The sequence below is a fragment of the Serinus canaria genome, chromosome 2 (genome assembly GCF_022539315.1).
Source record: "Serinus canaria isolate serCan28SL12 chromosome 2, serCan2020, whole genome shotgun sequence".
NCBI classification, from domain to species: domain Eukaryota; kingdom Metazoa; phylum Chordata; class Aves; order Passeriformes; family Fringillidae; genus Serinus; species Serinus canaria.
The window spans coordinates 53,118,490-53,138,389 of record NC_066315.1 but is presented as its reverse complement, the minus strand read 5'-3'; the positions used below and the strand labels follow the sequence as shown (position 1 = coordinate 53,138,389).

Here is a 19,900-nt window from a genome sequence, read left to right as displayed (position 1 = left end):
AGGAGGTCTATAAAGATGCTCAAAGGGCTGGAGTACCTTTCCTGTGACAACAGGCTGAGAGTGTTGGGGATGTTCTGCCTAGAGAAGAGAAGACTCCAGGGAGACCTTATAGCAGCTTTCCTATACCTAAAGGGGACCTTTAAAAAGGTAGAATGAGACTTTTTACAAGGGCCTGTGATGATAGGACAAAGGGGGATAGTTTTAAGCTGAGAGTAGGTTTACATTAGATATTAGGAAGAAATTTTTTACTGTGAGGATGTTAAAAAATTGGAACAGGTTGTCCAGAGAGATGCTCCATCCCTGAAAGTATTCAAGCCCAGATTGGGTGGGGTTTGAGCATCCTGATCTAGTGGGTAGCATCCCTGGCCATGGCAGGTGGTTTGGAACTAGGTGATTTTTGAAGTCCCTTCCAACCCAAATAATTTCTGTGATTCTATGATCTGGGGAGTACTGAGGTGTTGCAAGTATAGCTGAAAGAATATCAAAGAGATTGAGAGACCTGACCTCTCACTTCTGCAAGTGACTTGATAGATCAACTTTGCTGCCTGTGAAATGGTAATTTGGTTTGTTTCTTTTACAAAACAGAGGTCCTACATTGCCTCTTTTTCTCTTCTCCTTGGACATGTCATTCAGTCTGGGAAAATTTGGATGGATTCAGTTTTTTGTCACACTACCACATTAGAATAATATATTTGGAAGGGTTATCAAGGATTTTCTATATTGCTTTCCTACAGGCATTTGTATATAAACTTTCTTCCATATGTTTCGGTGGCCTCACATCAGTTGGGTTGTTTTTCACTGCTATTCATATGTTGGAGGCTAAAACCATTGCTATAATCATGTTCATAAACCTTTATGATTTTTAAACATTCTTATTCTGATTCTGTGTTATCCTCAAAAATACTTTGAATCCATTATCTTGCTCTGTTGAATTAGTTTCAAAATTTTACCTAAAGCTAAATACACCTCCCATATTTTGTGGAAACTGCTTTGAAATTAAACAGAAATTTGAGAAGCTCCTGTTGGCTGCCTCAGAGTGTCAAGCTCATGAAATATTCCTCCCACCCCCCTGGAAAATTAAGAACTAAAGAAATTTTTTTCCCTACTTATAGCTAGATTTGAACTGGAAGAACATAAAATCACACTATGATGAAATTCTGATTTTTCCTTCAGTATTGTTTGAGAAATGATGGAATACTTCAATGCATTAATAAAGCAGTTTAGACACCCGTCTGCCACAGTGGTGGAGCTCAGAAGATCAAAAGAACATTCTCATCTGCTTGACACACACACACACCCAGTGTTTGTTCATTAATGGCATACTTTTAGTATAGGTTATAACTGTACACCTCGTTCAACAAAGTGTTACCATGAAGTTCCCTGTCCCTAGGGAACAGAAGGAGCAGAAAAAAAAGTGGTTGATTAAAGCATTCTCAGCAGCTGAGAACATCCCTAACACTGACATGTTTTACTGTGAACTGAGAAAGGGTGGGAAGAATAACTGCTCACCATCATCTTCATTTGATGGTATTGTTCAGAATAAATCCCCCACTGGCAGAATAATCCCTGATAAGAGGCGTTCTAGCTTTCAGAAGGCATGCTCTCAAAGCATACACAGTGGGGAGATGTTGTAGTATCAGTGCTCCATAAAATATGAACAAATTGGTTTGGGGTTGCCCATCTGTTTTGGTGACAGAAAGTGAAGGTAGAGATAATGTGTGTCTTAAACCAAATATGACCCATTTTAGGTTCTGAAGTAAAAGAGAGTTTGTCCTTCCCTGACAGAGACAAGACCCATTGTGTTTTTCCTGATACTCATTCCATAGAGACCCTCATTCCATAGGGTCTCTAAAGATCCAAACTTAACTGAAAAGCAAAAAGCCCGTGGTGGGGAGTGGAGGGGTTGGAACTAGACAACCTTTAAGGTCCCTTCCAACGCTGACCATTCCATTGTTCTGTGATTTGCTTACTGGTTTTGCAATTTTAGAAAATAAATTTTCTCACCTCCAGTTTAGGAAAATCCCAGTTGTAATGAGCTTAACTGGGTGGATTTCAGATCCCACTCATTCATTGCATGGTAGCATTGACTTAGTGGCAGAGCACCAGAAATGAATTTCTCTGCATGAAAGTGAAAGTGTGCTAGGCAGGCATTTCAGTGTGCAGGGTAACGTGCCTTTGGATCGTACACAGCTAATCCTCTTTATACTTTGCTGACTGTAACCTGCTTAGTCTTACATGAAATGTATTCGTTGTCTTTTCCTGAGCCTGATCCAAAGCCTGTTGAAGTCAGTGGAAAGAGTCCAGATATTTTTCAGTAGTTTTGGAGCTGACTCTATATGAACAGCTGGTCTAGCACTGAGTCTTGTAGTTGAAAGACAAGGAAAATAAGCAGTAACAAACCACATTGGACTTGGTGTTGTATTAAATATATAAATGAAAGTAATGTGAAACTTGTAAAACCAGACTGGACAAAACACTCTGAAACATGCTGCAGGGAACAGTCTAGTGCTAGCAGGGGAATAAGTTACCTATTTAATGATTTCTTTTCCGTAGCTTTTACTTTTCCACATATTCTGTAATGTAGCAGTACTTTTTTCTCCTTGGGCAAATAGCTGTCAGACAGCAGCACTGGAATGAGAACATATGTAGAGTTTGCTTTTATCTTACATTGCAAAAGAAGTATGGATACCTTCTGTTATTCCAAGTATAAAATTACAGGTGTCAAATCATTTGGTGCTTTAAATCCTATGCCAGAAAAGTAATCCAGTAAAAATAGTTGTGTCCTGTCAAAGCTGAGCAGTTAGTATTGTTATTACAGTTTCTTGCAAGGCTCCAACAGTGTAAAATGCCAGAAAAACGGCAGTGTAAGAGATCAGCTAGAAACTTGCCTGGAATCACCCAGAGCATAGAAAGCCAGGAGGATGGAAATGAGGTAAACCTAATGACCCAATGTGAGAATCTGCCGGGTCTGATTTACAGTTGGTTTGTACTTTAAAAATGCTGTTAAACAAAAGCTGGTTAACATCTTTAGGGGCTGATTCTTACCCAGAGATCCCACAGAGTTAAATTAAAGAGTAATTTGTGCTGGGTTCTGGGTGAGTATGTGGTTGATCCTCTGTCCTAAGGAATGTACAGTTTAAAAAGTTGAAGAATTTTATCATCTCCACATTACAGGTGCGAGTGCAAAACAGGGGTAAAGAAGTTTTGGCTGGGTTAAACAGTCGGGGTCTGAGTTGTCTGTGGCAGTGAACCCCTTAGTCCTGTCAAGTGCTTTGCAAACAAGGCCATCCATACCTAACTGTGGTATGGATGTGAAGTTGAAAGTGAATGTATGTGGTAAAGTTTCCTATGGACCTGAAGTAAATTAGGAGATACAAGAACAGGTCATAGCAGAGCTGAGGGTTTGGGTATGTGAATTTCTCCTCAAAAGATTGTGAAGAGCCGGACACACTTTATGCAGCTTCTGGAATTTAGGTTAATACTTTTGTTGTCCATTCCACAAAAGCCAGGACAGAAGAAAATTTAAATAGTACATTATATCTACTACGGGGTGGGGGTGGGAGTGGGGGGGTAGAAGAATCACTGCATTTAATGCTCTTTTTCAGGTCTTCAGAGCTACAGTGAAACCTGGACAGAGACAGCCTGATTTGCTAAATTGGGAACATACTGCTTCAGTCAGTATGGATGTTAGGAAGCCTATTAAAGGACATAGCAGCTGACAAGTGAATCTTCAATCCTTGTCAAATCCCTTAAGTTTATGACAAGTGTGAACTAGTTCATATAGAAAAAAATTTTTACTCCTGAATTCACATGTTTCCAGATGAGATATGTTTATTTTCATGGCAATAATCAGAACACATTTTACTTAACGTTTTTAGGATGAATTTTGTCTGCTTTATAAATCACTCCCCAAATCCCAGCTCTCTTCCCCTTCTCTTGAAAACCATGGGAGTCATATTAGTTCTCCACACTGGTATTTTAAGTAAGTGGCATGAAGGGTGTGTCAGGCTGCAAAGTATGCTGCTGAACAGCAGACCAAATCCTGGTGCTTAGAGGCTGCAGTTGTGCTGAAAGGTCAGAAACACCAAGGACATGTGGTGTACCAAGACTTGCCTGTCCTGAGATAGTGAGGAACAGTCACACATCTTGATTTACAGAAAAACTTTGTTTTGTCCTTTTTTTTTTTTTCCTTTGCGAATCACATGCTCTTGCTGAATAAAAATATCTCATGCTGCAATGATTAAATCCATTTTAGGTACGTTTCCATTAATCTGTGAAAAGACTGTGCCAAAACCCAGAATCAGCTATGAGGGATAAATTATGGGTTTCTTTAATTTCTGAAAAAAATTTGTACTAGGTTGTCAGTACATCAAAGGATGCATCTAGTGTACCTCGGTATGCTGTAACGTGAGCTATTTGTTCAAAAGTTAGCTCTAGTTAACTAACATGACTATTCATTCTAAAATAAGCACTCAGGCAGTGTTTGCTCCCAGGCAAATACTTGTTCTGCTACAGTTCCTTCTCAGCTCAGCTGCCTCTGATCCCCTTTGCAAGTGCCGAAGTTGTTAGCCTTTGTAGTCATGAGAGTTAATTACCACTCATTTTGTTCACTTTTCTCCATGGCCAAAAGCTTTTATGTCTTTTACATGATTTGGGAGTGGAAAGACTTGCCTGCATTAAGGGACTGTTTCTTATGCAATATGTGATTAATAGTTGCCAAGAAGTGGTCTGCCACATGTGTGCTGGCAGGTTGGTGGCTGTGCAGCTGCACTGCTAATTACATGGCTGGGCTGGGTAAGCACAGTGCATCCGATGGTGCAGATAGGCTACAGGGCCCTGCAGGAGATCGAGGTTAGGTAAACTGGGCCACCTGGGCTGTGGTGGCTAGATATGGCATCTGGGGACAGATGGGATGGATCTGCTGGGGTTGAAGCCTGGACATGTGGAGAGAACACCTAGGAGCTATGATATAGGATGGTCAGTAAGGAGCAGAGGAAGAACTTAAGAGCATGCTAAAGCAATTCATATAGCAGTCAGCTGTGTACAGCATGGCCCTTTGATATTGGACTGGACTCCCTTAGTTTTGGAAGTGTTTGTGTAGTAGGAGAGGAGCATGTATTATTGTTTTCATATCAGTCCAAGTAAATGAGGTTTATCTCCCAGCTCAAAAGCATTGTCCCCACAGAAATGGATATTCAAACACAGTGCTCTTTAGAAGTTGTGGCCTGCTGTAGCAGGAAGCTCAGAAGAGACTGCATACTTTTAGTATCTCTGAGCTCTGGAGCTTTTTCCTTGAATTATGCTTTTCCTTTTCAGCTAAATAAACCATAGCAAAAAGTCTTTCACTGTGTGCTAAGATATTCTCAAGTGCTCTTGTTTCCAAGGGTGACTTTAGTGGGGGCAGCGATGCAGTCTCAGAACAGAGCTCTTACATGTCCCAGTTACAGAATTACTTCCCGTGCTGCTGACAGCTTGATTTGTGAAAGAAAAACGAATAGCGAAACAAAACTCAACCCACAGCCTGTGTAAGAGAGAAAAACACAGACTTGCTGTGCTTTAGGGAAAGTGTCAGACACAAACATTTCAAAGGAGGAAAGCTCTAGTCTTCCTGTATATGATAAAAATCCTTTTACAAGAGTAAGTCACATAATTGTAACTATTTTTAAGGTTTAAAAGTTTCCTGTTTAATACCTATGGGATAAGTCTGTGCAGCTAGCTGGAGGCCAATTTTAACCTTGGACCATTGAAATCTGTTGACCTGTGGTTTGGTACAGAGCTGGTCATTGTTGTTTTTTTCCTGCTTTGAAATAAGGGATATCTGGGAAACCTCTAGTACTGCCACCCCCTGAAACAAAAAAAATCCACGTCTGACTGTGTGCTAGACCTGCTTTACTTAGCTGCCAAGTGTTGCAAAGTAGCCAGATACTGAAAATGCTGTTAATCAAGCAGATACCAGCCTTAGACACTCATTATTATGTGTTTATACTGAATCTGGTAGATACTAAGAGGACTTAAAGTGCATGTATAATTCCAGAATTGTTTAGTTCTGGTTTAAAACTAAGCAGTAGTTGTAGAAAAAGAAGACTGAACTGAAGTGTTCTGCAGTTGAGCAAGCAATTTTATTTCTAAAGCAAAATCTCATGCACTACAGGGCTCATGACTGAGAAATCTGGTACAGTGCTGAAGGAAGCAGTGTCTTGATTTGCAGCTTATAAAAACAGGATTTTGCTAATAAATGCATTCTTCAGAATTATAGACCAGCAGATTGTTAAATGTGGAGGTCATGGCTTTGTCTTGAACACTAGTCTCCTATGATTACTATGTACTGTATTTTTTATGATAGGTGAGACAGCTTCTTCCTGGCTACTTAGTTATGTCACCATTAAATGGAGAAAAGGAATTGGGATGACGTAGTCTGGAAGGGGTAAAGCAAACAGCAAAACACTGCCACTGGTGAAACCAACTTGCTTTAAGCACATTCTCTAGTTAGTCTGAGTCATCAATCATCAATCATCAATCATTATTTGTTCTCTTCTTCCTCCTCTGTCTTTCCCTGAGCTGTATTATGAAGCAGTGCTGTGACTGGAAGCAGGGGTGCACTATCTGGGAATGGTCCTGAGAGAAGAAAGGGATGGGGACTGTGGGTAGAGACTGAGCCAAGGCACAGAGAGACAAGTAGAACCTAGTTTGCAAGAACTGCTTGAGCCAAGTGCTGCCTCTTAAAATAGCTCTGGAAGGACATATCCAACCATGGATACCTTGCAAGCCATGCATTAGTCCAGTAACTTCCTTGGTGCCTGTTCCCTGCAGTGCCTGTTCTACATCTCAAGCCTAGAGTTGCCCCTGTTACTTCCTGCTGATGCAGACTTTGGTCCCAGACTGTGTGTATTCATCTCCCTGTCACTGCCTCATCTTCAGATGGTCACAGTTGCTCACAGTGCACAATGTTTCCTCAAGTCAGCCAAATACACAGTTTTGAGGATGCACTTCTAACATGTGCTGAGCTCAGAAATCTGCCTTCACCAATTTAATTCCCTTATAAGAGTATGTCAGAAGTGTTTTCTTCTCTTAGCATGTCTGTATACACATGTACATTCATCTGTATATCTCTGTGTATATCCCATTATTAACACTGAGCATTAAGTGTAGACATCAGGGATGAAATGGACTGTAAAATTTCCATGCCATCTACCTAAACAGCCCACTGGCTGCAAAAGAATGCTCAGATGTTTATAAAAGCTAGACTGAATGATGATGATGAGGATGATGATGATGATGATGTCTCTCAACTGGCAAACCTTTCTGAAACTCAGAAATGTTTGCTATGTGATATGCCATCTTTTCAAATTTGTGATTCCAGTTTTCTGCTCTGTTAGAGCACTATGTAGATTGAGCAAAACAAAGTTAGTACTATGACAAAATGTTTTGATATCTTGTCCTAATTCAAGAGAGGGTTTCTCACCTCTTGATGGGAGAGAGCTGGTTGGCAGCCTCAGCTGAAGCTGCAGCAACTCCAGTTTTGGTGACAGTAGCTGTGTCATTGATTTTGTTCTTCCACAGGACGACAGGACAAAAGCAGAATCAGGAGTGGTATTAAGGTGGCAAATCTGTAGATTGAAGAATATAAATTCAGTTATTAGTATTGCTTATGCTATTCGCCAAGTTCAACCACTTGTATTTATGTTGATCAACACCCAGAGCCTCTTGGAGCCAGTGGCAGTTTTGCCATCAGTTTCCCTGAGGAGTAGGATTGTGCTTATTGTTTAAATTAGCTATATCTTCATGGGAGCATATGGGAGCAAATGCAAAGGTCTTGAATTGAAGACGCCACTAAGCAGCTTTATGCATTTATTTTGTTACACAGGTAGAAGCTAAGACAACAAAACCCATCTGCTAAGCCTTCAACACATCTCTATAAAATCTTTGTTAGGGTAAGAGTATTCTTTTCTATTTTATTTAAGACCTTGGCTGCCTGAATGAGTGCATCTGGAGCTCAGATGTCTGATGCCCTTATTGTAAATTAGTTAACTTGAAGAACTGCACACACTGTCAGATCTTTGCTGTGGAAATGCCAGGCTCTGTAGTGGAGGTGCTTTTGTGTGTGCATATGTTTTTTTATATGAAAAGGCTCTTGAATTTTATGCATAAACACTATTCTCTGTCTCTCTTTTTTTTTTTTTCCCTCCCTCCTTTGTTACAGACTGTGGACTAGCATTGAATATTCAGGGAAAGCTCCCCAGGGAGATTAGGGACATGGACAGATTTTAAACAGAGCCCTAATGCACGGACACGAAAGGACAAACATTCTAGTGGGAATACTTGTGCAAATTCCCTGCTTTGGGGTCAAAATGCATTAAACAGCTGCTTGCATGCTAAAGATACAAATCAATACAGACCAGAAATTATACAATTTATAAATAGAGATGGTGCTCAGTGAGAGTAGAAGTACTTCAGTGATGTCCTTTGTTATAAATCATACAAGAGCATTTAGCGGTCCTAGAGAGAAGTACATCTATAAATCTCTTTCTTCAGGGGTCAGAATCCCAGACTGTGCTGAAACTTACTTCAGGCAGGATTTGTCCTTATCCTTCCATGTCCTGGAGGGCTATGGAAACAGCAGTAGGAATTAGATGCCTTGACATGAATAAACTGCTGTTATCATCAGTTACTCTGATTACACTGTTGTGGAAGATAGCTTATTGCTATATTTAAGAAATCTACATTAAAAGAAATTGAATGAAGCCATTGCACAAACAAGCAGTAACAGTACATGTATTTGGGGCTACTGTGCAGTAGCTAAACTCAGGTAGAGTCCAGCTGTAAAAACTGGCAACCTGGATGGGTCAGCATCTGAAAGTAGTTTGTATATCAGCAATATGGTAATATCAAAGCTGCAGTGTAGCTTTAATTGCCACAGGGGTACTATTTATCATATTGCTATGTGCATATTTTAGAATAAATGCAATTTAAAAAATAGTTCATTCTGAAATAAATATATTGTCTTTCCATTGCTGCACGTTTGCTTTATTGGTCCTTCAGCCTCACTCCACATTACTTCTGCTCCCTGTGCTCTGAAATGGAAACAGGTGTTATTTGCAATATAGAAGTGCAGCAGCATTTATACCATACTTAGATCATTCAAGTTCCCATTTTAGACCACATTTTATTATGTGTACATTTCATAAGGCCCATTGCCTCTGTTGCTGCTGTCTCATGTTATGGTAATCCCTAAAAAAGCTGACACTAAATTGAGGCCCTTTGTTTTACATGCTGCATGCCTGCAGCTGCTGCAAACATTTGACAGGTTCAAAGTCCATATTTCTTAAGTTCCATCCTAGTTTGGGGCAAAATAACAGGTCTTCAGTGTGGTGCCCTGCAGACTGCACTCTGCAGCCTGCAGCTTTTTATTGCTCCCTGCTTCCTGACTGTCCCCATGGCTCTTCCTCTGGCTCCTCTTTGCTTTCTACGGGTTCAGGCATTTTTTTCCAACCTCAGAGCTTTTTTTCTAGCCTATCACTCCTAATTGAGTTCTTTAAACCATTCATTCGAGACATCTCTGCACTAAAAGTAGCTCCCAAGCTTTTGCTGCAAGCCGGTTTTGAGGACTGTGTTGGGTGTGTGTATCCCATTTGCCTCTTGGAAGACAGCAGTCAAATCCCACTCCACAGCTATAAGAAATAGAACTGCAGCTGCTGTACATGTGAGATATAATTTTGGATTGTTTCAGAATGAGGTGGCCTCTCTAACCTTGGCCTTGCTCTCAGAAATGCCTGTGGTGTAACCACATACAACAGTTTGTGTTTTGGATGTTAAAGGGCACAATTCTCTGTGACAACGCAACTCTATTGGCATAAATGGCAAGATTTCATATCTGCATTTGTACATGGCCACTAAAGCTAATCAGCCACCAAGGCAAGTCAGGCCCCTCTCCCAGACTGGTCCTTGCTCAGATAAATACTCTGAGCCCCTGAGACGGCACTTCTGGCATTAACCTGGCTGCCCTTACTTACCCCTGCTTTTCATCCCTAAAATGCACAGGTGTTTCTTAGATGGGTCTTGTGTCTACTTCTGCCAGGCTTGGCTGTTTTACAGAAGTGCTTGAAGAAAACAAAATACTGAAGGCTGGGAACATTTTTGTGAGCTTGTGGTACATACTTTTCCACTGGAGGCGGGATGCACCGTGCAGCCGGCTTGGATTATGCTGCTCCTACCCTGTTGGGACTGCTCCTCCTCAGTTATGTGCTACATGTCTGAGGGGTTCAAAGGGAGGCGGGGAGGAGCCCACAAAAGCGGGACTAGGGAGTGAAATGAAGCCACTTTCCGTAGTGTTCTTCCATCCGAAGGGGAAGGTGAATAGCGCTTGCCCGTGTGTCCAGAAGGTGGCACCGGCAGCCCGAGCCTGCCGGCAGCTCTTGCTCGTTCGGCGCACGCCCCGCTTGGAAACACCCTCGCTAATCCGGGCTCTCAGCCTCCTTAAAGGCTCTCAGCCCTCTAAGCTTTTAACTAAGCCTCTGAGCCCACGGGTGACAGGCTTGGGGGCCGACCAGTCATCGGTGTGACTGGGATCTTGGGACTCTGAATAAGCACCCAAGTGCTGGCAGGAGCAGAAGCTCTAAGCTGCTGGATCTTTACCTCCTTATTACAAAATTAGTTTTTTAAAAAAAGGCAGCCCTGCATGGTGTCTCCAGACAGGCTTTTCTCCACTTCAACAATAAAACTATGTCTTGCAACAGATGTGTTATTACCGATACTGGCTAGCATTTCTCAGGTGTCACAACTCTAAATACTAGAAGAAGAGACGATACTTTATTTTCTCTGTTTTGGGGAAATCTCTGTGAATGTGAAAGGTAGACCTGGAGCAGGGGTTTTGCACTGTGATCTGACACTTTCAGCCAAAGCATGAAGTGAGGAGACACCTTGGTGCTGGAGGGCTTTCAGCTCAGCATCCCTGGGCAGTGAAGCTGTTCTGCTACAAAGGAGAGTAGATAACATTTTCAAGCATGCTTGAGGAGTCAGAGGAGTTAGGCTTTTCTGCAATAGTGATTCTCGCTATTATGTTTCCTTTCTTGAGATGAAGGATAGCTTTCTTAATTTAGGCAATGGTGTTCCAAAAACCACAGGGTTCCATGTGAAATTTTGGACATATCGTGCTCTCCATGTTGGCAAGTCAATTCCCATTTTCCCTTACTAGCTTTATTGCTTTTGGTTATAAAATAAAAAAAACCCAGCATATTTTCTTCCCTCTTCCCTTCACCCTGTCTCACCTCAGCAGGAGCCCAAACCAGTCTCCTGTGCCTACCACTTGGAGCCAGCTGTTGTGGTAGGAAGGAGAAGGCAGGCACCAAGCCAGCTACTGGTTGCAGTGCATGTGCCAGCCCTCATCTTCAGCCACTGCCCTCTGCTCCCTCCATGGCAGCAGTCCAGTTGTGAACATTTAGCAGGCAGAAGCAGATACATGAGGGATAGCAGTGGTCTGCCTACTGAACGTGCTGGTCAGTTTTGCAAAAAAAAACCCAAGAAAACAACACCCAAAATATCTCCAAAGTTCCAAAGCTCTCTTCTGTGCTGGTTCTTAGGCACTATTCGTTTTCATCTAGTGGCATGAGATTGAAAAGCTGTCTGGAATAAACTCCTCATATCTGGGCACAGTGGGTTACTGTGTGCCTTCACTTTAACAGTGTCCTGAAAAGACTCTTTTTCTTTAGAGGTATAAACTGAGTAGCTAGAAGAACAGGTAATAGGGTCCGTTTAAATTTTAAAAAGGTTTTACCACTAGGGAGGAAATGTATAGGTTGAAAATAAGGAGCAGAGGAGAAATTATTTCAAGTTTCACAGTTGACATTGTGCTGGAACAGCTTGCTTTTTCCCAGGTGCTTATCTGCTGTTGATGGCTTTTGGCATTCTGCATATGCAGGAAGGCAGAATATGCAGCTGGACAAGAGGGCTGCATACAGAGAGAACATTTTTGACCTTGCAACAGCTTCAGATGTTGCAGTTCCTTCTTATTTCTTCCCATGTTCTTTGTTTCTTATATAGTTTCCTTGTTTAACATAGTTTAGGGGTTGGGACTGTATGTTTTTTCTATTTTTTTAAAATTCATTTTGTTGGTTTACACCACTTCTGATAGATTCTTTATCACCTGCTCCCTTCAAGGCAAACTGCAGGGCTGTTTCCCTTCTGTAGCAGCTGTGCTGGAGGACTGCTGATGAGGAACAAAATGGGACCTACTGAGCAGTCATTTAAAGGCTGGCTATTAAAAAGAAAAAGGCTAGCTAATTAGAGCTTAAAGGAAGAGGCAACACTTTGTGCAAAAACACCAGAAGGTAGGCCCTCCAAATCCCATACACTCCCTGTAAATAGCTATAATTAACCCCACAGTATTCAATTTATTAATTAAAGTTTAATTAATATTTTCTGTCCTTGACAATCATTTTAGAGGCGGTCAGGAAAACATAGTGGCAGCTGGGTTCCCATAGAGCAGCAGTGACATTCAAAAGGGCACAGCCACAGGAGACTCATCTTAGTCTCCAAGTCATACCTGTGATAAAACAGAGTGAAACTGGCCTCTGGATTTCTGGGAAAGGAGGGGAGGATGGGAGACACTGCAAGCCTGGTGTTCTCCATACTTTGAGATATCACCCTACAAATGCAGTACTCATCTTGGTTATCTAAAAGTGTGAGAGAGTAGTGGAAAATGTGTGTAATCTTTCCCTACTGACCAATTTACACACCTGCTGAGGGCTGCTCTACATCACTGTGTTTCACTTGGGTTTGATGTTCTGCTTGGTGCTCTGTCTGGGAGAGTGAGACACCCTTCCTGAACTGCATGGACCCTGTCAAAGTAGAACAGCTATGGCTTAAAAATGCTGTGGCTGAACTTGGTGTACTGCTGTTCTTCTCCAGCAGTGGGTTTCCTGGTCATTCATACTACCCATGATCAGTATGCCCAACCCCCGTCAGTGTCAGAACACTACTCTGGAACAAATCCATTGGGATTCCTGATGGGAAATATGAGTGTTGTCAGCTGTGTAGAGCACTCCAAAGTTTGTTTCAAACAGATGGGATAGATGTGGAAGACACCAAATGTGTTTCCTTCAGCAAGGACAGTGCTTCATCATTATCCAGGGTCAGGCAATAGTGTAATTTGTGCCCTCCCCCATCCTTTTTCTGGAGCACACAACAATTTTTTTTCTGGTGTTATAGTTTTTTGACACAGCACTGCTCTGATTGCCTGCAGCATACACTTGTTAGTACTCTTAAAACTTTTAACTGAAAAAACCCACCAAGCCCATGAACAGAAAATACTAGCTGCTAACTACAGGGTCATGAGAAGAGATGTGAGCTGAGCACTGTGAAGTGTGGCTGCAGCCAGTCCACTCAGTAGGGACCAAACTCTTAACAGTGTGGTCATGAGCCATCCTGCAGAAACGGCCTGTGGATAAGGGTTTGTAGTACAGTCCTGGTGAGAACAGCCATGAGGTGAAAGAGGTCTTTTGTTCCCCATTTGACAGAAGGGTGCATACTGAATGAGCAAGAGAATGTACTCAGAGCATGTTGAAAGCAGATCTCCCAGGTCACAGGGGAAAATCTTCCAGTACAAAACTGTTAAGGCCAACTGGGAGAGGAGGTGGGCTGCACTCACCATCATCATGAACACCACCTCTCCGCTTCTCTTAATGAAACATGAGGGGTTAGGCAGATTTTTGGTGTACCTGGTGATTCAGGCCCTTGTGGTAGGGAAGTGGCATGACATCTCTCAATCCCAGGGAGGCAGGCAGGCACAAGCTGTGCAGTGCAACAAGGCCAGAAATGCTTCTGAGAACACCCAGAAGCAGAACTGGAGTTTTCCAGGGAACATGAGCATTTGAAAGGATGATTATCATAATTTGTAGTCTCTTTGGGCTCCAGACTTTGGTGTGCAACTTTAGGACCATCACAGAGCCTGCTTGTATGGTCTGTCCTATGGTCATGCAGGAAACCAGCCTCAGACCCATCAGGCTTTGAGTCACATCTTCCATCAGGTGTGTTTTCCCAGGTGTGGCAGTGTGGGGCTAGAATGAACAAGTTCTCTACCTTTGTGTGAAAAGTGCCTCTGATGCCCTGCAAGGGTGCTCACACAGGGCTGTCCCCATTCTGCCAGCAACACGGCCAGAAGGGTGGAGATGGACATGCCATTGCTATTGCAGTGGTTCTGTTGGCATCAGGCTGGGACATCTGATGTGGCAATGTTGAGTCACAACAGCATTTAATCTTGCATTGCCACACATGATGAAGCAGGCCTGATCCATTGTTAGACTGTCGGTGATTCCAGGTAAATTTCAGCAGAACTGAGGGAGATGGAGATAGATGCTGAGAATCACTGCAGCCTTCACCCTGAAATGAAGGTGCAAAAGAGCACAGCAATTGTCCAATGATTGTTGCAGCTATTGCCTGACTTTGTATGCATTGTTTAGTTTCTCTTCATGCTTTTCTTTCTTCCTTGCTTTCTTCCTTGCTTTCTTCCTTGCTTTCTTTCCTCTCTCTCTTGTAAATAATTTTTACTGAATTTTTAGAAAAGTACTTCCTCTACCTCAAAAATTTGTCTGTTTCTCGACTTTTACAAAGAGAATAGGGGGAAAGAACAAACCCCAGGCAACTCACTGCTAAGTTTTGAATTTGACATGCAGAACAACAAATTCTTCCAAAATGAGCTTTGCTTTACTGTTAGTCATTTGTACCAACCTGCAATTAAAAGGCTCAGCATTTGTTCTCATCGCTTTCTGAAATTACATTTTCCACTTCCTAGGCTCTGGCCTCAGGCAGTGGATTTTTGAAGCAATCATGCCTTGGTAATTAATGTTTAAAGATGAATGTTGCAACTTCTTAAACAGTGTTGCTGAGTAAACATACAGCAAAAAGAATATAAAAACTGCAAGCCTTTTACAGCAAGCTGCAGAGTTTGGAGGTGTTATCCTTAGAGCTCCCAGCTACAGTGCATTTGATTACCCTTTCCTTCATTCTTTCAGGTGGGGTGGACAGCTGTGCTTAAAAAAAGTAGAGCAAAATAAATATCACATCTAATCTGTCATTTCTTTCTGTTACTGACTCATCACCCCAGAAAGCTTGCTGAGAATGATTAACTCATACACAGAGAGAGAGAGGAGACAAGTCTTTGGCATTGTCTGTAGCTATACCATGACTATTTTGGATTTTTGCAATAGAATGGGAAGACAAGGAACAAAATAAGAAGAGAAGAAGGCAAAAAAATGGAAGGAGAAGTTCCCTTCCTGTGTCACATCCCTTGGTTTGTCATAAGTCTGTCTTTTCTCAATAGAAGCCATAGCTTCCAGTCTGTTACTAAGCCAGCTGGATTTACCTGTGACAGCAGCCCATCCTACACAGGGCTTCTGTATGTGACAGAAGTGCTCCTCAGTACCATTAGCTGAATCTCTCATTGCAGCATTTTTGGTGCTGTAAAAACTGACTTGCTGTATCACCTCTTTCTAACAGAAATCCTTAGGAACTGAAAAGGCAAGTTGGGAAAATCAGCAACTTCAGCATTTCAGGAAGGGGAAAGGGTAGTCTGGATTGAGACTGCCTCCCTACTTTAGGCATCTGATTTGGGCACTGCAATCCTGATTCAGACCTTTTGGGAGACACGCCTCATGTCTAATGTTTCCCAATAGGTTGGCATGATGCAGCTGTCTCTTCACCTGAGACTCCTAAGACAGGAAAAGTAGGAAAGCACTTGTAGTCTCATGAGTGATTTTTGTAAAAAGGAGTATGGGGGTCCTGCTGTACCATGGGAGGGGTGCTGTTTTACATACACAAAAGTCTTTCCTCATCTAGCAAAGGCCAATGACAAAATTCTGAACAGATCAACTGGAACAAGAACAGAATACTGCTTTGGGCTATTTCCGCTTGTTTTGTTTTGGTTTTTTCCCTCTTCTTTTCTTTTTTCCTGAAAATAGAATAAAATTCCCATACCAGCATATAGCTGGGAGGTTGGCTAACCAAGTTTGAAGCGGGTTCTTGGAGCTTTGTTACTCTGATATTCTTTTTGCTCAGAAGAAACTAAAACCCAAGACCTCTTGGAAAAACTCCATGTGTTTGATTCTTCATTTAAGTGGCAAAATGGAACCTCACAAATAATCTTGCCTTGCTGGAAATGAAGTTCAGGCTCTAAAAAAGATTAGTAAAAGACTCATTCAGCACTAGTCATACTCATTTGGGTAACAGGCAAGTTCCTGCCTGTACTCACTTCTGGTATTTCATAATGAATGTGTGTTAGTGACTTCCTAAGCAGGAATTCCAGCAGAAGAAGTATCATCTTCTGCTTTAATAATTTTCCTGTTCTTTTAGCATTGTTTATATACCATCATCAGTATACTGATACATTAACTGGATACCAGTGCTTGGCCATTTTATTATCCATTGCTTTAGTTGTCTGTCCAGACTCCTGATCCTAAAAGGATTAAGCTAAATTTTAAAGTATTTTGCTGTTGAAGCACAGTGGTTTTAAATTGTTTTGTTTGTTTTTATGACCTCTTTAAAGGTTTTCCAGTAAAGATGAGGGCTTATTTGTACTAATTTTATGCCTGGTTGTTCAAAATAGCTTGCTAGTGTTTTTTAATGTTGATTTTTCAGAGGTCTCTTAAAAAACATAAGTCCACAAAGCAATTCTGCAGGATGCAGGCTGCTTCAGTTACACTTCTTGTTAAACATGACACAGATCATTCAGATCATTCAGCATTTTGCTGAAGTGAAGTAAATGGAATGGAAAATGCTTTAGTATTAAAAGCAGTGTGTCTTTCAAGGAATGTTTAATCCTAAACAGATCATTCAAATGGAGTGTAATAAAGACTACTGCAGCTGATGAAAAGATTTTGTTCAACTCAGTGGGTTCTCAAACAGGCAGAGATAATATGCTTCCCCTTGCTTACAGTACTCACTCACTTAGCTGTGTTTCCTTTCCTAGGCTGGAAATTAGATTTCCTTCTCTATTGTTTATATAGAAAAACTCAAACTATTCAAGGAGATCATGTGGGAGCCACTGTTTTTAGAAGAAAGAGCTGCATTTGGATAAAAGATACCTCCCAACTTCATGTTCAGGCACTTAGCAGTAGCCAAAATAAGCATCCTTAGCATGTTTCTGGGCTGAAGCTCTGCACCAGGCTGTATGTGTCCCCTTCACACAACCCGTGCTGCAAGGAGGGACTGTACAAGGGCCTGCATCAACAAACAGCAAGCAGCCAGCTCCTGTGCCAGCTCACACATGTGTGTGCATATATTCCCACTAGTGAGCATGTGCATGAAGCTACACAAATTTATACACATAAAGTTAGAAATGTCTATCTTTTTTTCCTATGCTTCATTCCCAGCTTATACCCCACAACAGCTTTTATTCTGAATCCTGTCCCCAGACTTAACACACTTCGTTCTTACCTTGCATACTTTGAAGGCTTTGGACCTGAACTGAAGGCTCCCAACACCTTTGGTCTGTCTTCAGACCAAACTTCAATTGGTCCATCTTTATGTAGGGGGCATTTTGAAAGAACTACGACTGTTGATTTCCAAGGCTGTTTCATAAGGATCAAGACTCAACAAGAAGCAGAGGCACAAGAACAAATTGATCAGAGGCACAGTCACCCAAGTATCAGGGATGAGGATGAAATTTTGGGATCTTGCTTTTTTACTTGCACCACAGCATAATTTGGTATTGTCTCTTGCTTTGCTCTTATTTGCTGGTCCTTATTTCTACACCTTTAGAATTAGAATGGCCAAGGTAATTTATGCTCGAAATTTATTTTCTTGTTCTGAAACTGGCAGTGAATGCTGTAGGTTTTCTTAAGGGAAAACTTTCTCTAAACCTTTCTCTAAAGGTGCCACACACAGAGAGCTTATCTCCAGGAGTATGAGGCAGGGAGAAAAAAACTCTATTAGTGACCTTTTTGCTATGTAACCTTTCCTTAAAATGCCAGCAACTGAGCTTCCACAGAGAGAACAACAAATATTGAAAGAGGAATGTGAAGGACATTATGAAACAAGAAAGTAAGAAAAGGGATCTGCTCAAACAAGTTTCTCAGGAAAGGTGATGTAATATGTACTGTAGAAAATCCTAGCAGTTGACATAACAAAGTTGCTTTCTAAATAGCTGTGGATGCCAGCAAGCTGGGAGAAACAAGAGTGTACAGCTGGGAATACAGCTGAGCAGACTGTTTTGTCCAAAAGAAATATAGTAGGTGTAAAACTTCTATTCAGAAGATGTCATTGAAGTTTACTTGAAAAGTGTCCTTTTAATTAAGGCTGAGTGACCACTGAATGAAAGCCTCATTTCTGTTGAGGCTGTTCTTGGTGATACTCTTAGATTATCCCATGCAGGCTGGCAGTACTCAAGAGGCTGCTGTTGGGATGCCATGGTACACAGCTCTGTAGCAAGTGCTCAGTCCCATTCATAGACTTTTGCCAATGTTTATCAATCTTTTAACTGCTGTCCTGAGAATTGCCCAGCTTTTTATTGACTGACTTGCTCATATTTCAGCCTGGTTTCCTGCAAAAATGACTGTTCTCAACACGTGTTCTGCACGTATTCACATCTGTATACATAAAATTTGGGAACCTCCCTCTCTGTTACAACAGACCTGACAGAGAGGGAGGTACATACAGGGTCTTTGAGATAAAGAAAATATTGGAATTTTGTGGCAGCATGTGGCTGGATACAGGAGAACATCTAGATCTTCTTTCTCTTCGGGGGAAAGGCTGCAGGGAACTATGCTCTGTGTCAGCCTTGGAGACTCTAAAAAGCCCAGATCTGGAGTATATCAGGTGTTCTTATTCCACTTCTTACACAGCTTACAAATTTTAAGGTCTTTGTTGCAGACTGAAACCTTGAAAATCACTGGCTCCTCTATTTTGTTCCTCTTGGTAATTATAGAGCAAAATATTTCATGTGCAAAGACTGATACACACAAAGTGTCATTAGGAGCACTGCTTTCAGGTAGGTTAGTTCATAAAAGTTGGATAAACTGCCAAACAAGAAGTCCCAGCTCATGTACTGTTGTGGATTTATTCATCATTACAAACAGAGGAAGAACTGTATAGGAAGAATGTCTATTATGAAAATTATATTTAGTTATAGGGCTGACATACACGGTCTGCTACCTGCCTTTTACAAATACTGTTAGCACCATTCAGGCAGCCAGCAGGCATGGTTTCATGCAAAAGAGTGTGTGGTTATTTTCATAAGGTTTTTATGAATGTTTGGAGAAGGCTGCAGGAGATCCTTAATGTTTTTGATGGAACTGCTGCCATGTCTAAATATCATGTGCCAGCTTCTGTCTTTACTATAAACTGGTTATAAGCAAAATTAAGGCAGTAGGACTGACAGTGCTAGATGTCTGGGAATGGGAGGTTGAGTGACCTGTTGAATCCTTAGGAATGTTTGAATATTCTTTCCCTGTTTCTGATACATACCCACTCCTGCATTTTCTCTTTTGTTTTAGGTGGAGTCTGGATAAGAGCTGTCAGGAGGGCTTTCTAGCCAGTTTGAGGCTGAGTGATAGCAATCTTGAACTACAGTTTTAGAGGAGTGGCACCAAAAGGCCTGTTGTTAACACTGAGTGCTTTACAGGACAAGTAGCACTCCCTGCTTCCTCAGCTGCCTGAAAATCAAGCCATAGATACTGACCTTCAATCCAAATAAGGTAAGTCAAGACTGTATCAAGCATGGCTGAGTTTAAAATATGGTTATCAGTCTGTCATGCAACTGTTTGAAATGAAGCCAGGGAAAAAATCACTAGAGCACAATGATGTGCAGAGGTCACTAATATTGCCAGGTTCTCCCTGTTGTGCTAAAACTACAGGAAAATGGTGTCTTGTTGGTACCCCCTAGTGCTGTGCTGAAGTTGGGCTGTATGTCAAG

The 19,900-nt window shown here is 41.6% G+C and overlaps 1 protein-coding gene across 9 annotated transcripts in view; it reads left to right on the top strand.

The window, feature by feature from the left end:
• LOC103819360 (cytochrome c oxidase assembly factor 1 homolog) overlaps positions 1 to 19,900 on the top strand; it is a 51,767-nt gene that overhangs the window by 8,414 nt on the left and 23,453 nt on the right. For 7 of the 9 annotated variants that reach the window (XM_030231899.2, XM_030231909.2, XM_030231915.2 and 4 more), the window contains one exon: positions 19,482 to 19,682. The gene's annotated coding sequence lies outside the window, so the exon portion shown is untranslated. Of the gene's footprint in view, positions 1 to 7,864; positions 7,932 to 19,481; positions 19,683 to 19,900 lie in introns of all 9 variants that reach the window. The other 2 variants (XM_030231918.2, XM_050971118.1) reach the window with 1 other exon arrangement.